Source organism: Microtus oregoni, unplaced genomic scaffold (genome assembly GCF_018167655.1).
Source record: "Microtus oregoni isolate MIOR12 unplaced genomic scaffold, Mior012 000008F_ref0000371, whole genome shotgun sequence".
NCBI classification, from domain to species: Eukaryota; Metazoa; Chordata; class Mammalia; order Rodentia; family Cricetidae; genus Microtus; species Microtus oregoni.
In genome coordinates, this window is record NW_024543067.1 from 55,103,396 (window position 1) to 55,123,131 (window position 19,736).

General features: G+C 38.0%; 1 pseudogene; it reads right to left on the reverse strand.

Moving 5' to 3' along the window:
- Positions 1–7,430: 7,430 nt before the first annotated feature.
- LOC121451416 lies at positions 7,431–19,515 on the reverse strand (annotated as a pseudogene).
- Positions 19,516–19,736: the final 221 nt, after the last annotated feature.

The window sequence follows — 19,736 nt, forward strand, 5'->3', positions numbered from 1 at the left end:
TGAGCAGTTCTGCCTCCTGTAATCTGAAGCTGTACCTTGAACTTATATATGCCAACACCAAATAGCATGATTGCACTCTCTTCAAGAATTCCCAGCTCTCAGGGGGCAAACACCCGAATGGGAGCAAATGCCAGTTCCCTGTTGGTTAATTATTATCTGTGATCAAAAATTGTGCATTGGTCTTAAATATTTATATACAGAGATCATCTGTTTAAGCCAAATATTTTGACAAATGGAATAAAAGTAGAAGTGAAGATTTTATATTTTATATAAGCTACTAGACAGTGTGATTGGTTTCAGCCCACATTATGACGATCTGGTTTTTTGAAAGCCAGTAATCTTTCTGACACTTTCATATTATTGTAACAAGGCTAGAGAATTTAGATTTCAAAAAGGTTTTTCTTTTCTTGTTTATTATTTTTTTTTCATTTATTTTACAGGCAAACCATTGTTTCCCTTCCCTCCTCTTCTATTTTCTCCTCCCTTCCCTCCCCATCCAATCCTCCTCTGTTTCTGTTCAGAAAGAGGCAGGCCTCCCATGGATGTCAACAACACATGGCATATCAAGTTGAGGTAGGACTAAGCTCCTTCCTTTGTATTAAAACTGGGTAACACAACTCAGTATGAGGAATAGGTTACCAAAAGCCATCTCAAACATTAAGGACAGGCCCTGATCTCACTGCCAAGAATCTATCAAATAGACCAGGCTACACAACTGTCACATATATATAGGTCGTTCCCATGCAGGTCCCCAGCTGTCATTCCAGAGTCCGTGAACTCCTATGAACCCAGATTAGCTGTTTCTATGTGTTTTCTTCTGATGACATTGATCCCCTGGCTTCTACAATCCATTTTTTTTTTCTTCAGCAAGATTCCCTGAGTTCAGTCTAACATTTATCTGTGGATCTCTGCATTTGTTCCCATCCATTATTGGATGAAGGATCTTTTATGACAAATGTGGTAGTTACCAGTCTCATTACAGGAGAAGGACAGTTCAGGTTATCTATCAACTAATGCTAGAAGCCTTAACTGTATTCATCTTTGCACATTTGTGGGAGTTTCCATGGCACCAGGTTTCTCCCTAACCCCGAAATGCCTCCCAAATATGAAGACATCTTTTTAATTAGTCCCCCTCTCTGTCTTGCCCCCAACCCTTTCAATCCATCCCTCATGCTTCCCCATCCCCCATTTACCTAGGAGATCTCTTCAATTTTCCTTTCCCAGGGGAATCTATGTGCTCCTCATTCAGCTCTCTTGTTACCTAGTCTCTCTAATACAGTAAATTCTCAACAGAAGAATCTCAAATGGCTGAGATACACCTAGATACATCCTTAAAATGGCTTTTTGCCATCTAGCTCAGGCCCAGGTGTTTGTAAAGCACACACTTTAGCAAATTTTTCAGACCTACTTTTTATTTATTTAATACGTTATTTTTATTTTATATGCGTTGGCATACTGACTGCATTGTATGTCTGTGTGAGGGTGTCTGCATACCTGGAACTAGAGTTTACAGACATTTGTTAGCTACCATGCAGTTGCTGGGAGTTGAAATTGGGTCCGCTGGAAGAACAACCTGTACTCTGAACCACTAAGCCGTCATATCTTCAGTCCCACAGCCTTATTTTTAAATTACTTTTCACTCTTGATTTTTTTAAAGATTTATTTATTTATTATATATACAGTGTTCTGTCTGTCTGTATGCTTAATGGCCAGAAGAGGGCACCAGATCTCATTAGAGATGGCTGTGAGCCACCATGTGGTTGCTGGGAATTGAACTCAGGACCTCTGGAAGAGCAGTCAGTACTCTTAACCTCTGAGCCATCTCTCCAGCCTCTGACTCTTGATTTTTATGATGGGAATTATAGAATTTAATTTGTAGCTTCTCTTGTTCAACAGAGCATGGCCTACCAAGGTGCAGTAATATTATGCACTGTTGTAAGAAGACTTCTTGTTGGTTCCCAGCTGTTCAGCCCCAAAATAATCACACAAAAACCATATTATTTAAATCACTGCTTGGCCCATTAGCTCTAGCTTCTTATTTGTTAACTTTTACATCTTAATTTAACCCATTCCTAGTAATCTGTGTATTGCCACATGGTTGTGGCTTACCAGGTAAAGTTCCCAGAATCTGTCTCCAGTGGGGCTACATGGCTTTTCTCTCACTCTGCCTCCTTTCTCCCAGCATTCAGTTTAGTTTTCCCCACCTACCTAAGTTCTGCCCTATCAACAAACCAAGGAAGTTTCTTTATTCACCAATGATATTCACAGCATGCAGAAGGGAATCCCACATTAATGCACTTCCCCTTGTATTAATTCTGAGCAAGGCAGTCCAGTATGAGGAATATGTCCCAAGAGCTAACCAAAGTGTTAGGGACATCCTGTGCTCCCATTGTAAAGAATCCCACAAGCAGATCAAACTACACAACTGTCACACATGTGCTCTGAGCTCCTCCTGTCCTGGTTTCTTTCAGTGATAAACTATAGCATGTAAGTGAAATAAACTTTTCTCCCCAGTTTATTCGGTCATAATGTTTATCATACCAAGAGAAAAGCCAGAAAAGACTTACATGATATTTATTATTTTTTTTTGATATATTGCTCTACTCAATAAAAGTTACCTTCACTATCATGGTCTCTAAGTGAGGAAAACAAACAATTATTTGAAACAATAAGTATAAATTTCTGGTTTCATTACTAAAAAGAACACAATTCTTAATTAAGGGAGCCATCTTAGGGTTGGGAAGAGACTTGGACCTAGAGGGGCTTCCAGGTGCCCAAGGCGAGGTCCCCAGTTAGTTCCTGGGGCAGCTGAAGATAGGGAACCTGAAATGATCCTATCCTATAGCCATACTGATGATTATTTTGCATATCACCATAGAACCTTCATCTGGCGATGGATGGAAATAGAGACAGAAACCCACACTGGAGTACTGGACTGAGCTCCCAAAGTCCCAATGAGGAACAGAAGGAGGGAGAAGATGAGCAAGGAAGTCAGGACTAAGAGGGGTGCACCCACCCACAGAGACAGTGGGGCTGATCTACTGGGAGCTCACCAAGGACAGCTGGACTGTGACTGAAAAAGCATGGGATAAAACCGGACTCTCTGAATATGGCGAACAATGAGAGCTGATGAGAAGCCAAGGACAATGGCACTGGGTTTTGATCCTACTACATGTTCTGGCTTTGTGGGAGCCTGGCCAGTTTGGATGTTCACCTTCCTAGACATGGACGGAGGGGGGAGGACCTTGGACTTTCCACAGGTCAGGGAACCCTGACTGCTCTTCAGACTGGAGAGGGAGGGGGAGAGGAGTGGGGGGAGGGGGAGAGGAGTGGTGGGAGGGGGAGAGGAGTGGGGGGACAGGGAGAGGAGTGGGGGAAGGGGGGAGGAGTGGGAGGCTGGGAGGAGGCGGAAATTTTTTTTTCTCAATAAAAAAAAAACATTACAGCAGTCTGAATCCCTCGCACTTTACAGGAATGCAATACTGCAATACAGTCTGTCTGAACACTTTGCTGGTATTTTCAGAACCATAGTACTAGATGAAAGAGGAGTTTCTAAACCACCTTTAGTGTCTCTTCTATTCTCATTTTATACTTGACAGCTTTCAATCTCATATCAATGTTGTATTTTCTGTTTCCTTACAGAAAATTCTTCTATGTCCTAAGCCTCCTAGACACAGAAATATAACTGACCCATGTTTTGAAAATCAAATCATAAATCCATTGATCCTGTACATTCATAAATGTTAGTAATTTTTATATACTTTTTCTTTCTATGTCTCTGAAATGTCTTGGATTCGAATAAAATTCATTGAGATGGTAAAGGATTGAGGTTTGTACTTGCTGGTTTTGTTTTCCATTAGCATAGTTGTTGATATTGCCTATATTAACAGATATAATACTGCACCATGTTTGCTGGGTATCAATTTTTATATTGCAATATTTTACACAATATAAAATAGACTTGAAACTATTAATAATTAATGGATTGTTTATATTTATTATAATTATTAATAATTATTAGTTTGATAGTTAATAGTTTGATTAATAACTAATATTACATTTAGAAACAAACTCTACAGAGTTGTCCTCTAAATATTAGGCATGTGCTGTTGCACACACATACACACACACACATTTTTTTAATCAAACATTAAATTAAATTTGTTTCATACACACCTATGCACAGAGTTGAAAAAAGATTGATATACAATATTTTAGTGGGTCTGCATTGTTTTTTTTTGTTTGCTATTTTTTGATTTTTTTAAGGCAGTGTCTCTTTATGTTGCCCTAAGAATGGAAACCATTTGGAGAGTGAATCAGATACATAACATGCCGTGTTAATTAGCTCACAGTTACTGAAGCAGTGTTCCAGTTTTTCGTGGGAATTTCTGAATTAATGATGATGACAATGACGACGACGACGATGATGATGATGAATATGATGCTATGTTATTTGTTAACACAAATAGAATATTTCTTCTTTTATTCTCCAATGGATATTGTATGACCTGAATACACAAGAGGAAGTCTGTACAAGTTTTAGTTTATACTATTACTTTTTATTTTTATTAAGTTTATTCTATAAAATCCTAGTTAATAGTTGTAATGTAAGACCTTTAATGGTGAATATCCAGTAAGTAAGACCATTTCCATATGCCCATCAATATGCTTCAAATATTCATATATAACATATACTTAATCCTGAATCAATTCTTATGAGAAATATACCACTGTTCCTTTTATACCAAATTGTAACTTTAATATAGCATTTTTCATTTTGTCTTGCTCATAACAATCTGTAATTAGAGTGTGCATTCAACAAAAACTGCTATAGCAAGCTAAATTCACACAGATTCAAAATAACTGAAATGAACTCTCAGTCATCTTCAGGTGAGACAAGTAAACAAAGGATTGCTCGTTATGACACATACATAGGATGCTCAATACCCCTGTTCATTAAAGGAACTTAGATCCTAGAAAGTATGGGTAGTCGTAACCATATTTATGTGCATCTCTTTGTGGACTGGGGAAGAGAGAAGCACAGAAGATGATGAAATTTTAAAAGATACAGGCTGAAATTCAGATGAGCCATCCTTCTGCAAAGCCTGATGTATTGCAATTTTCTTCCTCATTACTCTAAAAGGAAACCTGGATTTGCAGGGTAAAAGGGATACTCCCAAACATTCTTGGAGTCAATAGTACTGCTCTCTGATGAAGCCAATGCCAAGTCATCCTTCTTTGGAAAGTTATTGACATGATTTTATATGCTGGATAAAAACAATAGACACTTTAGACAATTAAAATAAATTTTCACTAACCTTTATCCTATCACAATTGTGATAGGGTTCTGAAGTGTAGCTATTCACAGTTGATGATTTCTCGCAATGGTAGAGAAGGACTCAGTTTTTTTTTTTTTTTTAAGGGGCTAGCTACTGGGAGCTTGACCATGATACAGTGGGTATATGGGCAACATAAATTAGACTCGGTATTTTTCTTTGTTCTTTTCTTTTTCTTCTTTATTTGTAGGGGGGGGGGAAAGGTTAGGTCACAAGAGTTAGAGTCAGACTTGGGAAGACTGAGATGTGAATGTGATCAAATGCATTATGTGAAATTCCCACATAAACAATAAAAACACTATCTTGGAAAAAATTCTTATCCTACAAGTTTGATGATAGAGAAAGTCAGCAATTAGAAATCCCCAGTTTTCCCACTGTTCAAGTAGCATTGTCCTGTCAGTGCACTTCATTCTTTTCTTTAGATTAAGGGTCTAAAGATAAATTTTTTAAATGTGAAATTTAATAAACTTATTAAAAACCACACTATAGGAATTTATTGCAGTGATATCTTCCAAGCTAATAAAGAAAAATAGGGGAAGTAGTCAATGACTGTGAAAATAAAATTTATTTTTAATTTTTATTGACATAAATGTTTAATGTACCTAGATACTATTATATATTTCCAGAGCAACAATTATAGGAATATTTTAAATTGAGAACTTAGTAAAGGCAGATTTCAATCTGTTCTAAAATGAAATATTTTAGATGTTTCTAATGATCTAATGTGAGTTGTTCTTTATTTATCAAGAAGAAAAATGCTTGCTCTTCTAAAACTAAATCTTGAAGAACAATAGAGATGACTCGACATAGCAATCGTTTTCATATTAAAATATTTATTTGCAGTGACATTTTAATAAATGTTGCACAATGTAGTAAAGTTATATAATTTTCAGATAATACTTGAAAGATGTTTTCTTAATTAAATTTGCTTTGCAATGTTATATTTTTGTATAAATATAAAGCTTTAATCAGTTTCTTAATGATACTTTTGAATTACTATAATAAAGTATTTAAAACTTAAAATATAAAGGCACTATAGAAAAGTAATTGCTGAATGTTATGAAAAATGGTGTTTATCAATAATTGTCCAAACTTAGAACTGAAATGCACAGTGCAGGACCCAGATGTGTTCTTAATACATTGACAATTGATATAAATAGTCACAAACATCCTTTAATGGTGAGCAGTGTCAAAGAAGGCATCATTAGTCAATGTAAGATGAAGCATATGTGTGCCATACTATAACCTGAAGTGACAAGATATACATAAGAATAATGTATGATTTTTATTGAAAGACATATACAGTTCGGAAAGATAGACTGAAATTGAACTATTGAGAATAAAGAAAGGAAATAGAATGAACATGGAATAGTTGAGATATGAGGAAAACATCAATAGTAACACAGATCTGAATACACTCGACATTTCTATGGACTGCTATGTCACATTCACTGCTCCTCTGTTTTCCTCATGTTCATTTCTTTACAATTTTATGATCATCTTTTTTTACCATATATTGTTACACCCCTATGGGTCAGACTTTAATAAATCCATTCTGTGATTTCGTGTTCTTTAATGTAGTTTTATATAATTAGCTAGAAATATGGATATATATTGTATATCCCAATGTTTACTTACTTGTTTCAGAGATCACTGTTTTACAAACACTGATGATCAGACCAAAAGATAAAGAAATGAATATGCTGATTACTAGACATATTACAAAATAGTCTTGTCTTTTAAAGCATTGTATTTGTATGCACATGTATGTATGTAGGTGGGTAGGTAGGTGTATGTTTATATAATATACATTTACATTATCATTTGGAGAAGCCTTTGAAATATTTCCAAAAGACAACATGGGTTAATATTGGTTACTGTACTCAGGCATCCAGACAGGACCTGCTCTTTGTGTGCGTGAACCTGGGAGTGAGTCTTACTTCATTATACATCTTCCATATAACAATGAACTAGGAATAACCTCAGGATTTCTCTTTCCAATCCCCAATAAATTAAAGATTTTGCCAAAGAACACTGGTTTTCATTCACTGCAAACTTATTTTCTAGGGACTTGATCAGGGAAGTTTGAAATTCTTACTTTTCAGACTGTAGATCAAGGGATTTTGTCTGTGCACAACAAGGCACTTTGCCTTGGCCCATGGAGCTGACTGATGATGGCTGTAAGTACATGAATGCAGCAGAATCAAAGTAGACAGCAACAGCAGAGATGTGGGAGCTGCAGGTGCTGAAGGCCATGGATCTGTCCACAGTGCAATCAATGTAGAGCATGCTGACAATGATGAAGATGTCGACATTAAGGATGCTCAGATCAGGGGCAATGATGTTAAACATGTTGAAACACAGAATTAGGAACTCATGGACAAAGGCAGAGAGCAAGGGAGCTCCAGTAATGGAAAAAGATCATGGAAGTAATAGTTTACTATATCAGTCTTACAGAAAAGCACTCTTACCAGGAAAACAGGTTAGCTGTGGCACTGGGTAAGTCCATACCATACACCCTAGCTACCATCCAAGAACAGAACCAATAGGACATGTTTACATTGTAAAGCAGAGCTACGTTGGAATCATATGCCACTGCGGCCAACAGGTGGCAATCCACAGCAACAAAAACAGAGTAGAAGTAGAACTGAACTTTACTTTTGTGATAAAAGAAAGGCTCTTTTTCATTACAAAGCTTTCCAGAATTTGGAGAGTAATGACAGTGGACTTACATAGGTCAGTAAAGGACAGGCTGCTGAGAAAATAACACATGTGCATGTGCAGCTGAGAACTAAACACAACCAAGATGTTCATGTCCAGGTTTCCCACAACTGTAACCAAATAGACTGCTAGGCGGGTGAGAAGTGGGGGCAACTGGAGTTCTGGGTCCCCTGTGAAACTAGTGAGAATAAACTCAGCCTCTTCGGTATGATTTTTTTTCCATTTTCTTATGAAACTATATGGAGAAAATAATTTTACATAGAGAAAAAAATTGAATATTAATTGTATCATCAATTAAGTATGAGACCGAAGTTCAGTTATTTTGGGCATCTCCAGTTATCTGCAAACTTCTTTTTCTTATTTCAGACTTTGAAAACCTGGAAACAGGAGATATTTAAGAAATCATCACAAAGAGATCCCTTCTTGATGACCTTCGCTATAGCAATGGTTATACTAAGCCCTAGTCTCTTCCAGCCTTGACCAGTTCTGACATAGTGGATTAATTGTTCGAAGAACTTCTTACATTCTATTTGTAGTACTCTCCTTTTTCTACTAAAAATGATTTCTGGCTAAGATTAAAGTAGTATCCATAAGCAATTCATGACAAAACTTACACTAAATTGTAAAAGAATAAAATCATAATCAGTTAAGATGATGAATAAGAGGAGATCTCCATCATTTCACTATTAAACTAAAATATTCTAAGAAAGTCATTCATGAAGGGGAAATGAACGCAGGAGGAAAATTGTCTCTATTTGTATGGTCAAGAAGGAGCATTCCTGGTTCTTGGTAACAATAGAATTTGATAAATGTATGTGATACATGTCAAGACCAAGAAACTAAAACATTCAAAATTTCCTGAAATTTAAACAATAAACACTAAAAGAATATTATATTTTGGTTTATCACAAAGGAAAAATCAAAAAGATAGGAGACTATAAATGTCTGCATCTTGCAGTACTTAAATTTTTATTGCACTCAAAAATGTATTTATATGGTATGAGATGTTCATAAATTCCTATTACTAGAAATTTTTTACATGAGGGCTTTAAAAATAAGCTGCTTGCTTTCTTCCCCTATGCTGATATAATTTAATGCAGTAGAAAAAATACAAGAACTGCCTCAAAGATCAGCAAGCAAAAGAGAGGTCATGGTTCCCTCCAAAACAAAAAGAAATATTGAATAACATGTTTATAATTACATTTCTCAACCTTACTTTTAGCTGACTTTGTTTATCACAAAGATATAAGTGGAAGCCATAAGATCCACCATTCCCAGGCTATCTTCTTAAAGCTAGAGCACCTCTTATATTCCACATCATTCTGACTGATGCCAGTGCAGCAGATGCAGATTGAATCTGGAGCCATTATTTGAAATCAAAGACCCAAACCATGTAACATACAGAATTAGACAGAGATTATATATGTTATGAGTTAGTTCAGAACCCTTGAATTATTTTCTAATTAAAGACAATATGGAGTATGTATTGCATCTCTTCATATGTGTTTAAAATTATATCTACGTATAACAAATATAAGTAAAAATTATTTTTTCAAGCCTCCCTCAGTCACTTCCTGATGGTCTCCAAATGTGCTCGTTATAATTGAGAGACTTCTTTATTTTGAAAACTTACGTCTGTATAGAGAAACAAAAGATAAACACTCTTTGAGAGAGTATTTCATGTGGGAAAATAAATTTCTGTATCACGTTTTTCTCAATCTCTAAAACCTTTGAGTGCCTGTCTTCTTATGTAATTGATTTTAGTAACTGTATATTTGTGCTTCTCATTCTTTATTACTGTTGTGGTAGAACTCCCTCTATATTTTTATGATCAATTTGATATTTGTGCTAATATTTTCACAATGTAATTTTCCAGTTCTTAGAATTACTACAAACATTTTGACATATGTGCTCATCTAAACACTTTTAATGTTTTGTGCATGTAGAAATCCCTAGACGTTTAAAAATTCATATATACTAATATCTTTCTTTTGCCCACCGTTAGTTTTTTTAAAGATTTTCTTAATGCTTAGGGAAATACTATTATTAATACACGCAGCTTTGCAAAGCATCTCAGAGCCATATACATGCAATACCCCACATAAGTGTGTGTGTATGTGTGTGTGTGCTTGTGAGATGCTTTAAAAAGATCACAGTTGAGGGTCAAATTTGTATAAAAGTAGATATACAGAAAGATTGTGTTACAGTATGAATATGAAGTGTTCCTCACAGACTCATGTATTAAATGTTTGTGACAGACATGTCATACACACTATTCTGGGAGATGGTGGAAATCTTAGGAAGTGGGGCATATCTGGAAGACATGTGTCATTGGGGACATTCCTTTAGCGATTACACCAGATCCTCTTCTGCTGCTTTCTCTCTACTTCCTGATCTACAAAGATAGCTAGCCACCACATGATGCTGTGTGTTATCATGAGTGTAGAAACACTGCAGTCAGACATAATGCACTGTGTCTTCTCAAACTGGCAGAAAACAGAGAATGATGCCCCGTGGGGTTTTCTATGATATTGTAGTCACAGGGACAAAATAAAAACAAAGAAAATAGGTATTAATACAGGATTATTTTCCCAAATACCTGACCAGGTATTTCTTGAGCACTGAAATGAGTCTGAGATAGGAATTCGCAAGAATTTAGAGATGTGGACCAGAAACATGGAAGTCTGCAAGCAAAGCTTAATGGGCAATTATGATATGTTCTCAGAATACTAGGATGCCAATGAAAGTGTGGACCGGAAGGATTTGCTAATGAGCTTCAGTTCTATTGGGAATTGTGCTACAGGTCCTTCACGCTATATTCTGGAAAGAACGTGACTGCAATTTGTCCATGTTTCCTGTTTTGTGAGGGACTGGGTTCAACATGAGAAACTTCTTCCTTTGTATGCAAAGCTGTCTTTGGATAACCTAGTGAAGAAAGAGAGTGGAGATAAGAAACGTCTACTCCATACAAAGGAGAGAAAGAGAGGGCATCAATCTGTCGTTCACATGGGAGTGCTATGTGGTAGTGGAAGGTGTAAAATTAGAGAATGATGAGACAGGGGAGAGATGGAAACCAGGGTGAAAATCACCTCAGGAAGAATTGCCATGAGCAGCTAGCATTGACACCTGACCTCATCACCAGCTTCCTTTGCATTAGATCGGACCTTATACCCCAGACTCTGAGATTTGAAATGCAAGACTGCTGTTTGGAGACAAAAAAAAAAATAGCATGCCTCTGATCTTGACTGTAACTTACACTGGAAACTGAATCAGAGAGCTAGAAAGGTGACGGTCACAGGACCAGACATTGAAAACAAATTTGCCAGCTTACCACTGGATCAACAGTCAACCAGTCATCTGGAATCACACTGGGTTGACTAGGCCATTTTCCCCTCCTTTCCTTTGTCCTGTAAAGCTTTAATAACCCAAGACAGAGAGACCCTACCAACTTCTTCTCCTGGAGACTGTCTGCTCTTCAGGTGCTCTGACTTTGTTCTTTCTCTGTAGTTCCTTATGATAAAATGCTTCGTTCTAAAACTCACCTTCTGTTTTCCCTCAATTTATTTATTTTTATTTAAAAAGATGTAATTACATCATTTTCCCCCTTACTCACTTCTCTTCTACCCCTCCTACGTCCCAGTTATTTCCCCTGTGCTCAGGTGCAAGTGTTTTAATGGCCACTAGGGGGCAATAGAGCACAGTAAACGGAATATGGTTGCTAAAGCAGTACCTGTTGTTCACGGGTAAAATCGCAAATCTAAGACACTGACTAAATAAAATACATGCCATCTGTAAATGCAAAAACTGGAAAGTCACAGCAGCCATCTTAGTGAAGGAACAGACAAAGACAAAGCAGAAAATTCAGGGATGATTTGAACAAGCAGACAAGATTACACACCATGGGTTCCAGTTATTTAGCACAAATATCAAAAGACATGTAAAGAATCCATCATGGGTTTGCGACACCAGAGGAAGGTCTCGCAACTGAATCGCCTGTGGATGATACTTCAAGTACTAGGTCATGGTCATAGGGGTGGTTCTTCCCAGGTACACTACGGTGAACCTGCTTAGTGTCACAAGTACATCCTAAGAGCTTCATTTGGGAGAGTGGAGGGATTTTAAGTTTGCTTTCCATGGCCTTCAAAGTATCACTACATTTTGTTTTCAGATGAACAGTAAGTTCAGGGGTCGATAGTCACAAAGTCATTTTCCCATTGTACCTCCACTATTAGTGGGTGGTACGATGTGAGTGTAAAAGAATATGGTTTTGAAATATTTTATATTTATTTTTAGTTACATGTATATGTATGAGAGACTCTGGGTTAGTGCACTTGAGGGCAGAGCTAGAGGACCGGATGGCGCTGGCTTTATGGGAGTTTGGGAGCTGCCTAACATCCCTATCGAAATCACAATGGGGTTCTCTGAAAAGTTTATTCTTAACCTCTAAGCCATGTTTTCAGCACAAGAATGCACCTTTTGAATCCAAGATTTTATAAATGTCATGAGGATTAAAAAAAAATGGAAAAAATCTTTCCTTGGACTATGGGGAAGTTAAAATAATAGTTAGAAAACAAGAAGATGATGTAATCCCAAAACTATGCCAGAGGAAATGCTATAACAGCTTCTGCCCTTATGTGCATAAAATATTCAGTCTTTCTCAATACAGTCAATTTTAAGTACATCTCACCTAAATACTCATATATATATAATCATTTTTCTATGAATGCAGTAAAAAAGAAGATTGTATGTCTATATTTCAAATGGTTAAAATTGTTCATTTAAAAGCCATAGTTTCAAGATACCACTTTACAATTTCAAGAAGCTCCAATACTAAACAATTCAAATGTTACTAACAAAAGTATTAGTCTCTGATTTAACTAAAATAAATTTCACCTAAAAAGAACAGTGTTCCATACTTGTGAAGCAAAACAATTACATGGATTTATTTGCTATTTAATAACTATTTAGAAGTGATATAAGTACTTTCCCAGAAGTAAAAAAAGACTACGGGGCACCCCAGAGAGGTGGCAGACTTTATCTTCAGAGTCTGATATCAACCTTGTAACTTTTACTTAAAATAATAAAACACCAATAAACCCTCATGACCCAAGAGGTTGCACTGCATCTCTGCAATTATTTCCTGCATTACACATGAAGATGCACTGAGTCTTTACACTGTATTCTTCATAACTCACAAGGATGGGCTGAGTCTCTTCTGTGTCCTTACCAAAGTCTTCTCAGTTGTAAAGTTTTATCAAAGCTCTCTGATTCACAGGAATTATCTTCCTTCTACAGGTTTACACAGGGCAATATTGACATCCTTATTCCACAAACTGTAGACCAGGGGGATCAGCATGGGTACAATAATGGTATAAAATACAGATGGCACTTTCCCTTGATTCATGGAGCTGGCTGATGATGGTTGAAGGAGTATGAATACTAAAGATCCAAAGAGGAGAGCAACAGTCAAGATGTGGAAACTGCATGTGCTGAAGGCTTTGGACCTGCCCTTGGTAGAAGGAATGCCTAGGATGCTAGCAATGATGAAGAAGTAGGAGCTGAGAATCCTTAGAGATGGGAAAAGTAGTCATCCAAAGTCCTTCTCCAACATTGTGGTAACCATCTTCAGCTTACAGGTCTGCCCATCCGGCAGACTTTTCCATGAAGCAGGAAATTTTAAAGACAGTTCCACCTACATTGGCAGTTTGTCAGATACATCCTTCTGTGTCCTGCATAATGTCTAGCAGTCTCTTTCATGAAACAGGAAACCCAAAGACCATCTAACCTTTAGGCAAGTTCAGCAGTCCTTTTATCTGGGGGTCCTGCATGTCCAGTTCATACAGCATAATATCAAGCATTCTAGGCAAGAGCAGTTTCTTGCCCAAATAGCTAACTAACTCCATAATAGCCTCTTTAATGTCCATCATCCTCCTCAAGGAGATTGGTGCTAACAGGAGCAGATGTGTCTCATTGTCATGAAACACCCTAAGTTTTTAAAACATTTTAAGTGTCATATTCTGTTAGTCTTTGAAAAAATTGAAGAATACCTATCTATCTGAAAATTTTCTATACATCTAGAGAACCTAACATGACTACAAGTTTGACTATTATAGATGACTACCTATTAACCTGTATTTCTAAATTATACATTATATTTTAAATGAGCCACACAAACTCAATACTTTACTCAGGAGCAGAAATACACATATAACAAAACTGACTGTAAATTTGTATCAATATATGGGAGCAGGGAAGTATATATCTTAATTAAGGGAGCCATTTGAGGGTTGGCAAGAGACTGGACTCTAGAAGGGTTCCCAGGTGTCCAAGGAAATGTCACAAGCTGGAGACATCTCCTTGGACACCTGGGAACCCTTCTAGAGCCCAGTCTCTTGACAACCCTCAAATGGCTCCCTTAATTAAGACACATACTTCCCTGCTCCCATATCCACTCCTCCTCCATCCCAACCATCCCATTCCCCCAAGCTCTCCCCATCCTCCCCTTCTCACTTTTCTCTCCCCATCGCCCCTTACCAATACCCCACCCCCACCCCCGAGCTCCCAATATTTGCCTGTCAATCTTGTCTACTTCCATTATCCAGGAGGATAACTATATGTTTTTCTTTGGGTTCACCTTCTTATTTAGCTTCTCTAGGATCACGGATTATAGGCTTAATGTCCTTTATTTATGGCTAGAATCCAGTTATGAGTGAGTATATACCATGTTCATCTTTTTGGGTCTGGGTTACCTCACTCAGGATAGTGTTTTCTATTTCTATCCATTTTCATGCAAAAATCAAGATGTCATTGTTTTTTACCGCTGAGTAGTACTTTAGTGCATATATATTCCACACTTTCTTCATCCATTCTTCCATTGAGGGGCATCTAGGTTGTTTCCACATTCTGGCTATTACAAATAATGCTGCTATGAACATAGTTGAACAAATGCTTTTGTAGTGTGATAGGTCATCTCTTGGGTATGTTCCCAAGAGTGGTATTGCTGGATCCTGGGGTAGATTGATCCCGAATTTCCTGAGAAACCGCCACACTGATTTCCAAAGTGGTTGCACAAGCTTACATTCCCACCAGCAATGGATGAGTGTTCCCCTTACACCACATCCTCTCCAGCAAAGGCTATCATTGGTGTTTTTGATTTTAGCCATTCTGACAGGTGCGAGATGGTATCTCAAAGTTGTTTTGATGTGCATTTCCCTGATCACTAAGGAGGTTGTTGGCTCTTATTTTTTTGTTCTGTCCTATTCTGGTTTGTTTTCTTCTATTTTATCTTACCACTTTTAGATGACATTTGTATTCTAATGAAAGAGAGAAAGAATGGGTATAGATTTAGAGAATGGGAAAGTGGGGAAGATCTGGGATGAATTGGGAAGAGAAAACTATAACCAGAATATATTGTATGAAAACAGTCTATTTTCAAAATAAACACAAACATTATAACCTAGTTTTAACATAAAAGGCTTTTTACATAAATTTAATATCCATGTAGCGAATGTACCAAATTCATGTAAATAGTAGTAGTCATTCTCAAATTGACTTTCTGGTCCAATGTGTGTCTAGAACTCTGCTCCTATAATTGTATATATTGACAAGATGATTCTAAATAATAATGCAGTAAACTTTGAATAATTAATGGAAGTTTGAAAGAGAAGAATAAAGTTGAAGGTCTCACATTTGCCCTTTGTAAAAATTATACAGTTATAATAATTAAGACTATAAGCCTTTTTATAATTATAGCAACATAGACTAAAAAACTAGAACTGACATGATTGATTCATTGTACTATCCCAATGATTGTGTTTTAAAAGCAAATCATAAAATTCAATGAAACAAAAACAAATTTAAACAACTTGTCCTGGAATAATTAAGCATCTGCATAGAAAATAATTATTTTGGATCACTTTCTCAAGCTAACCACAAAACTTTATTCCGATATGTAACAGACCTCAATGAAAATGATAGCATAATATAGTATTATTTAAAATCTGTATGGTTTTAACCTCAAGAAGTCAAAACTATCATCTTAGATAGACCAATTAATGAAAATATTCTTAAAAGAGAAATACTGCATAGATCTAGGTCTAAATATTTAGCCGTATCATCCAGAAAGTGAAAATGTCTAAACACAGAATAGGCTGAAATATTTCCATGCACTGTGCCTGAGAACAGATGTGTAGTCAGATTATAAAGTATTTTTCCCTATTAAAAACTAAAAGAACTGATATGACAATTAGAAATGTCCAGATAACTGGAGAACACAGTGTGATGTGGTTGCTGCAGCATGTGAGTGATGGCTTTTGGTTGATGTTAGAAAATCTCCCATGGTTGTGGGGACACTAGTCTACAGAGGGTCTTTCAGCATTCTGAGGTTAAAAAGTACTAGGGCAAATAGAATTAAGGAACTCCCACTTCCTCTACTTGTAGAACTATTCAGGTCAGATATAAGATGGACTGAGTACTTTCTGAAGCAAAGAGATCAAGATGAAGCTGGTGCCAGTAATTCAAAACAGACTTCTGGCTCCCTCTGTTTGCAGCATCAGATTCCAGAGCTCAGTTTCTGTGCAGCTCACATATACATTAGAAGCCAAATTTGTGATTCATCTAATAGCTTCCTGATGCTTGAACTCAAAGAACCCACCAAAATGACATGATTTTCAGAAAAGTTTTGATATGTAAGCAACACCACAACTGTTTATAGAAGGCGACTTCCTGGAGAAAGCTTTCATCAGGGATGAACTGATGGTAGGTGAAGTCATTAAAGGTTGCTTTTGCGCTTTGTGTGAATCTCTTTAATTCCCTGGTGTATAATTAGTCTCTCTGTTGTAAACTGTATGTAGCAAGGCTTGTGTTAAGGTTAGCAATTAAGGTCATTGTGTTTGATTCTTAAATATCTTTATGATGACAATTTCCTATCTGAAAAAAGTCTGAAGCTTAAAATTGCTCTTTCTGTATTGGAGAATTAATGTCTTGTCACTTTTAATGACAGTTTCTCCATTTTCATCATTGTCTGGCTTTAATACACTTAGGACAACTTCAGTGAAGGGGCTGTTGGTGAGCACAGTGGCTTGAAGACCTTGGAAAAAGGACAAGAAATCTTAGGACTAAAGCCAGTGTGAACTATGTAGACCCTAGTCAGTGATGTTATTGGCACAAATTATTCCTAACGTCGTGGTTCTTGAATCCAGGTCTTAAAGTAAAAATTACAATGAAAGTTATAGAATCTGAATTTTAGGTCACTAATTGAGAATAGGATGCTTCCTATAAACTGATATGTGTCTCCATCTCTATACATATAGATATGATAATGTATAAAGGATAGCAAATGCTTATATACTGTAGAGAAGTAATTAGAAATGCATTGATTAGCATATACTTATAATTAAAATTAGCGAACAAATGAATAAGAAACAACAACATTCAAGAAACAATATCCGCAGCCAACTCCATCGGGTATTTTGGGTTTGAAATATCATTATTTTGTGATGTAACTAAAACGTCTTAGAGAGGTGACTGATAGTATTTGTTTTTCATTTTTACTGTTGATATTTGAAATGTTTAGTGTTTGACATATTCATACATTTATAAAACAAAATTTATGGCTCTCTGCCACGTACCGCGCCCCCTTGTCTGCATTTGGTGCTCTAGAACCCAGTTTGCGAGCTTCAAGCAAGGGGCTGGTGGTTGAGGATACAGATGCAGAGACAGACTGACACGCAATCCTTTTAACACTGATACCAAAGCCCCAAGAATGCTCCCTGTATTGTGTTCAGGGGCAGATTATATAGAGATAGCCACGCCCCAGCCAAACCCACCAGAAACCACTCTCCTGCCATCAGGAACTCCTGAAGGTCTTGTGCTCAGCAGCTGTAAGCACTCCGATCAGGGGATTACAAGAAATTCAGGATCTGGGGTCTCACTATTCCCAACATCTCCCCCCTAATTTTTTTATAAAACGGAAGACCCTCCTGACCACACGGCCTTTTGGTCTCTACTGCACCTAGATTCACTTTGGCCAGCACTCTATTGAACCTGTACTCAGGAGAGAGTGACAGCATCTCCTCGGGAGAGTACTGGCTTTTAGGGAACACAAGAGAGCAACTTAAGCCTGTACGACAGGTAGATTCAAATATCCCAGAGACTGTTGCTTCCTCATACTATTTCCCACACACGCTCTTCCCCTCAAGTGAACAGAGGTGTGTGACCATTTCAGACTCGGGACTTTTTAGGAGTGGCTTTGCCATGACCCCAGGAGCAGTTAGAAACAACTGTTCCTTCAGCAGTCCCCTAAATAACATACCCCAGCTGCCATACCCCCGTGGCACATTCATTCTTGTCAGCTGAGTGCATGGAAGACACCTTCTCGCTCGTGCACCTCTTTGGCTTCCCTAGCAGCCCAGCTGATTCTGCTTTAGCTAAATGACCATATGCTGCATTCTCATGGGTTGTCTGATCTTACACAGGATATAAAGATGAATGCCCATGGCAACAGGCGTTAAGATTGCCAGCAGTAGGGTCCCCAGTCACCACTGGACCCAACCTCCCATTTCAGCTATGGTATTCAACCATTCCTTTGGCTAAACAGTACAATCTGGTGTGCTAATTGTAACATGTCAAGGGCTATTCAAGTAACCATTGAGTTGTTTCACCACATTAAGAGGCATTAGCAATATTAACAGGTGTCATACAAATGAAATAATGAACAAGACATTTGTTGTAAGTCCACCTGCTTCTAAAATAGGGCAGTCTGTTGATTTAAATTCGCTCCGCTGCAGACTCTTCGTTGTGCAGAGCCTAGAACTGCCACTGCCTTCTCCTTGTCCCACTGCTGCATTCTTGGGCAGCCCAGTGGAGTCTGTGCTCCAGCTTGTCTCAGCTCCAGCATTTGTTGCATTTGCTGATACGCCTGGCACTACAGTGGCATCCGCCAGGCTAGGCACTGACTGGGCTGAGGCAATGTGCCTTCCACCACAGCCACCTAGCAAAGCTCTGCTCCAGCTGCCTTCTAGCCCCAGCTACATTCGTTCTGGGTCCAAACTGGTGCATGAAGTGGAGCAGAACTCAGAAAAGCAGGCTTGCTGCTCTGCAACCACTGAAGGAGCCCCGCTCAAATTATCTTTTAGGGAATTTAGGCATTGTCAGTCTGTCTGGCTACTTCCTGCTGAGTGGAGAAGCTGCATTCTTAGGTGTATTTACTGCAATTTACTGCCATTTTCCAGTCACACTCAGGTGGCGGCAACGGGGGAGGAGGGACGGAGCGGCGGGCCCCAACCCAGTCAGGGTGGGGGCAGATCCCTTCCCAGCAGGTTGCCCCTGGCTGGGACAGAGGTCCAGGCCAACAGGCCTTGTTGCAGTCGTGCTGTGCTTCCCTGAGTCCCGCACTGGAAGCAGGTCTAGCGTTCTTGCCTCGTAGGTCCTTGAGGCAGGTCCCGGGGTTTGCACGCATTGCAGCCCCTCAGTGCCCACCGCCTAGAGCCGCTTGGCCTTGGAGCTGCTGCAGCTCACACTCCACTGCAACATTTCAGGAGGTCTCGGGGATTCAAACCACATGAATCTCCAATAAATCCTTAGGCTCTCATCGTCTGTGGAGACAAAAACAGAACCTTCTGTCCAAAACATCAAATTCTTAAGCCCATATTTTAAAGTCAAGATACCTTTCTTAGCAGT